We start from the raw sequence: 5,709 nt of genomic DNA, 5'->3' as shown, positions 1-5,709 counted from the left end.
ATCCATACATGACCACTGGAAAAACCATAGCCTTGACTAGGCGGACCTTTATAGGCAAATTAATGTCTCTGTTTTTTAATATGCTATCTAGGTTGGTCATAACTTTCCTTCCAAGGAGTAAGAGTCTTTTAATTTCATAGCTGCAATCACCATCTGCAGTGATTTTGGAGTCCAAAAAAATAAAGTCTGACACTGTTTCCACTGTCTCCCCATCTATTTCCCAAGAAGTGATGGGACCAGATGCCATGATCTTAGTTTTCTGAATGTTGAGCTATAAGCGAACTTTTTCACTCTCCTCTTTCACTTTCATCAAGAGGCTTTTTAGTTCCTCTTCACTTTCTGCCATAAGGGTGGTGTCATCTGCATATCTGAGGTTATTGATATTTCTCCCGGCAATCTTGATTCCAGCTTGTGCTTCTTCCAGCACAGCGTTTCTCATGATGTACTCTGCATATAAGTTAAATAAGCAGGGTGACAATATACAGCCTTGATGTACTCCTTTTCCTATTTGGAACCAGTCTGTTGTTCCATGTCCAGTTCTAACTGTTGCTTCCTGACCTGCATATAGGTTTCTGGAGAGACAAGTCAGGTGGTCTGGTATTCCCATCCCCTTCAGAATTTTCCACAGTTTATTGTGAGTATGTATATATACATATGTATAATAATATATAATTTACATATAGCTAAAATAAAGACCGGATAATCGAAAACTCAGAAATATATTAATAAAAACTAACCCTAGGTGCATTCCAGGTTTGTGTGATCTAAGATAAATAAAAGCTAGTTTAAATTCACTGGTGTAATTAAAACAGGCATGTTTGTAGTGTAAGCAGCATCAAGTATAAAACTTTTTATTTTACCTGGAGTAACTGATCAGGTAGATTCATGTTGTCTCTGTTAAAATTTTTGTCAACAGGAAAGTAATTGAAGTATGACTGTTGGAAGCAAGTAATAGATGTAAGATTAAAAGGTTTTAGGTGAACTCTTTAGCAGTAATTATATTTTAGGTGTCCTTAAAATATTTTCCCAAATCTCTTTGGTAACTAGAAACTTTAAGGATTTCATAGGTTAAATAACAGAGGTTTACTGAATATCTGGATCATTTCCAAATGGAATAAAATACTGATACTTTAATTACAAAATACACATTCAACTACTTTCGGCTACCTACTACAGAAAATCTAAAGAAAAAGAAGCACATGATTCTAAAAATTAAAGTTTCCAAGGGTTAAAAATTATATAAAAAATTATAATTAATGCATGTAATTAAGACAACTAGAAGAGTTCAGCTCTGTATGTAAGGACACCATGATGTATTTTTGTTTAAGGAGAAGTTTGAGGAATAAAGATGCATCTTTGTTGAAGGAAATGAGAGTAATTTTGTCTAAATTAGATCTTCTGATTATTTCAGAAGAGAGTAAGAGAGAATCTTCCCTTGTATAAACAAATTGGCTAAAACTGAACTATAAAGGTTTTTAAATTATGCTCAATATTAGTAGTATAGTTACATAAAACTAAACTTGATTTCATCTGATAAAGGGATGTTTTATTACTACTTTGGCCAAATAGATAATTAAGTATTGTTTCACAATGATCTGTGGTTCTATTTAGTCAAGTGTACAAACTTTTGTTAATCAGACAGCTTCCCCAAATCAAATGCTATATAAAGTTCTTTTAATCTCTAGTTATATTTGAGATTTCTCAGGGGGCCCCTGAAAAAGCTCCTATAATTTATTCTCTCACCTCATAAAAAGGGAGATGTTATACTAATTCAGGCTTACATGAAATGTTAAATTACATAGCTAAGTAACATTAAGCCTTGTTTATCTTATATCTGTATAGATATGGTACAGTTCAGTCACTCAGTCGTGTCTGACTCTGTGACCCCATGGACTGCAGCACACCAGACTTCCCTGTCCATCACCAACTCCTGGAGCTTGCTTAAACTCATGTCCATCGAGTCAGTGATGCCATCCAACCATCTCATCCTGTCGTCCCCTTCTCCTTCTGCCTTCAATCTTACTCAGCATCAGGGTTTTTCAAATGAGTCAGTTCTTCGCATCAGGTGGCCAAAGTACTGGAGTTTCAGCTTCAGCATCAGTCCTTCCAGTGAACACCCAGGACTGATTTCCTTTAGGATGGACTGGTTGGATCTCCTTGCAGTCCAAGGGACTCTCAAGAGTCTTCTCTAACCACAGTTCAACAGCATCAATTCTTCGGCACTCAGCTTTCTTTATAGTCTAACTCTCACATCCATACATGACTACTGGGAAAACCATAGCTATGACTAGATGGACCTTTGTTGGCAATTGATGTCTCTGTTTTTTAATATGCTGTCTAGGTTGGTCAGAAATTTTCTTCCAAGGAGCAAACGTTTTAATTTCATGGCTGCAGTCACCATCTGCAGTGATTTTGGGGCCCTCCAAAATAAAGTCTCTCACTGTTTCCATTGTTTCCCTATCTACTGAAGTATTCCAGAAACTGAATGAAATTCCTGTAAAGTCTGATTATGTCCTGGCATGATGCTGTCTGCCCCCAAAATTGAGGCTCACACTAAAAGGACTGAACTTGAGTATCAGGGAAACGTCCTCGCTGCAAAGGCAGTAGCAACAGGGTCTGTCAAGATTGTGGCACACGTGGATGAGGTCCATTCTACTTCGGCATTAACAAGGGAGGCCAGTGATAGGGCCATAAAACCTGGATTACCGTCCTGGATTGTGTCCTGCCAGTATGGGTAACGTTATGAAGTACATTTTCTAAAATCTACTGCTTTTATGGCTGTGTTAGAATTCATGGAATCCTATGGAAAAGAGGGGGGAAAATAACAGGTTTTGTTTTTTCGAAGAGCAAAGGAAATTAAAAGAAAAATAATCTATTCTCCTTGTAAAAGGACACAACTAGCAAGATTTTCACTGGAATATCATGTTTGAGAGAAATATACGTAGTCTTATATAATCAGAGCTTGCTTGGGCAAGCTAATATTTTATTAACAAGGTTCTGGCAAAACAACCTTGATAAAATTTTATGGTCAATCACTGTTTCTTGCTGCACGTGTATAAATAATCAGGCTGAAGTTAATACAAATTTAGCTTTACTCTAATTACCTATAGTAAAAAATGGGGGTAATTATAGAGAGAAAAATTATGTTTGTTCCTTTATAGATAGTAGGCTCTAATTTTGCTAACAGTCTTTGAGGTGTTGTTATACAGCTATAGACTGGACTCCCCTGGCCTATAGTATTGCCTATGGTCTTGCTGACTGTTCATAACACCACCTTTGGGAAACATAAACTCACTCCACAAGAGACAATCATGGTCAGACCAATGTCTATTGGTATACCACCTTCTGCTGATCCTTTGTAGTCTCCCGCTAGTATGACCATCTATTGTGTTACTCTGGAGCCTATTACCAACAGGTTAAAGAAGCTTTCCCTGATTTCCGATTTAGGGAAACCTTACTGGTCACTGTCTGGAGCCCAGTGACTGGAATAACTCTGGAGATGTCATCAGAAGAAAACTGCCCTCGAGTTCCATTGAAAGCGAACTTACCAAGTGCTCTGGCCACTCACTCTGCTGCAAAACCAGAAGGCAGTGAACCTTGTATATCTGTATCATATAGCTAAAGGAGACTCCAACTGACTTTTGGTCCTGTACAAACCCTGGAGACCTCCAAATCAAGTTGAGAAGGATGACACTGTGGTGACAAGTGGACATGGATGACAAGTGAACATCGATGTAGACTGCTTCCATCCAAGATGCCAGACAGGGCAAGACTTCCCATTTCAGCTGAACTCAAAACCGGTTTTTCTCTTTCCTTTATCCTGGCACTGACCTGGAAAGATAATTCCATCAGCCACAGCTTCTGGGCCATTGCCAAGGAAGGTAATCTTTAGAATTTATAAAAACTTCTTACTTCAGGCTAGGGGGGAAAAAAATTAATTGACTCCTGGCTTTAAACAGGCAAATGAAACAATTCTTGCAGATGAATCTATTCACAATGCCACCTTAGCGACAGGATTTATTTTTTTGGGTGATTGTCATCTCCTTGGGCCATGAAGGCCCAGGTGGCTGGTGCACGGCCGGGCGGTGACACTTAGTAATCTAACTATGGCTCTAACTGTTCTTGAAAGGGCCTACCAGGAGGCACTTATGATTCAGGGTTTGCTTTTTTTGGCAGGTCCCTACTTCCTGGTTAGGAATAAAGGCAAATGAGGCTATGATCAGGAACCTCTCCTTAACTTTTGAAATCCAAAAGTTAAGAAATCTGCAAGAAATCCACTGCTAAGCAGTAGCTTCCCAGTAAAGATCCTTCGACTCTGGTGGAGGTTGTTCTCGATAATAGAGTAGCCCTCAATTATTCTCTTGGCAAGATAGGATGCATTTGCACTGTGGCTAACACCACCTCTTGTACGTGAATTAACACTTCCAAAGGAGTTAAAATTAAGTGACATATCATTAACGAAGCCACCTGGCTTAAGATGACTCTGAATGGGGTCTTTCTTTGATTGGTTTGGGTCTTAGAGACCATAGCTTCAAAGCACACTCCAAACACTGGAAATTATCCTACTTACCATAATGATAATAATCCCCACTGGTGTTTTGTATCCTCTCAAAGGTTTTAATGCATATTTGCAGCTACTAACCTCCATGTGAAATATCTCCCTAAGACGATAACAACAGAAAAGGAACAAAGATAGTAACTAATATAACAATTATGAACCTGGACCTGTGAAATGTCACAGGGCTTAAGCAAAAATATCATGACCCATGGATGCAGAGCAGTGGCTGAGAGGGGCACTAATGCCTTATTTTTATTTTTTTTTTTTTAGTTGGAGGCTAATTACTATTTTTTTTTTTTTAAATCACATCTCAAGTTATGCTGAGAGTATGATCAAAAGGGGGTAGTTGTTAAAGAAGCAAATGCAAAATGGAGTCATCTGTTTCTCCTTACCCACTACAACAAACCAGGACTTAATTGTTGTTCCAACTTCTCCCAGGAATGACAGTTTATTTAACAATGGTTAAAGACATGAAGGGGCTTCCCAGGTGCCTGAGTGGGTAAAGAATCTGCCTGCAGTGCAAGAGACACAAGAGATGAGGGTTTGATCCCTGGTTGGGGAAGATCCCCTGGAGGAGGGCATGGCAGCCCACTCTAGTATTCTTGCCTGCAGAATCCCATGGACAGAGGAGCCTGGCGAGCTGCAGTCCATGGGGTTGCAGAGAGTTGGAAACAACTGAAGCGACTGAGCACAGCAGAGCACAAAGACATGAAAGCGGAATGTCTAAGACTGCTATGTACCATAATACCATCAAGATCATTTTTCATTTCACAAAACCTTCAGCTCCATCTATCCTGATTGTACAAATATTCCAAATGTCTTGCAATTACACGCTACAAAACAGAAATTAATTTACTCAAAAAGATTTTTCTTCCAAATATTAGATTTACTGACTCGTGTAATTCTATCTTCACGGTAAATGATGGTTGATAGTTGAATTAATTATCTAACATTAAATTCAAATATATGCATGGTTCTTAAACATTAACATGCATCAGGATTCACCAGAAGGATGGTTAAAACCAGACTGTTGGAACTCTCACTTGTAATCAAGATCAAGTAACGAAGACCAGATTTACTCTCTCACCTAAAAAAAAAAAAAAGACAACATTTATGAAACAAGGGTTTTCAAGATACTGGACACCGAACAA

General features: G+C 38.5%; 1 long non-coding RNA gene across 1 annotated transcript; it reads right to left on the bottom strand.

Annotated features, from left to right (window-relative positions):
• Window positions 1–567: 567 nt before the first annotated feature.
• LOC133045816 (uncharacterized) lies at window positions 568–4,662 on the bottom strand. The gene is made up of 3 exons (XR_009690358.1): window positions 4,571–4,662; window positions 3,549–3,831; window positions 568–2,800 (listed from the first exon to the last, which is right to left on the bottom strand). It is a non-coding gene; the product is annotated as an uncharacterized LOC133045816 (long non-coding RNA).
• Between the last annotated feature and the right edge of the window lie 1,047 nt (window positions 4,663–5,709).

The sequence above is a fragment of the Dama dama genome, chromosome 24, assembly GCF_033118175.1.
Source record: "Dama dama isolate Ldn47 chromosome 24, ASM3311817v1, whole genome shotgun sequence".
NCBI classification, from domain to species: domain Eukaryota; kingdom Metazoa; phylum Chordata; class Mammalia; order Artiodactyla; family Cervidae; genus Dama; species Dama dama.
This window is presented reverse-complemented; position numbering and strand designations above follow the sequence as displayed.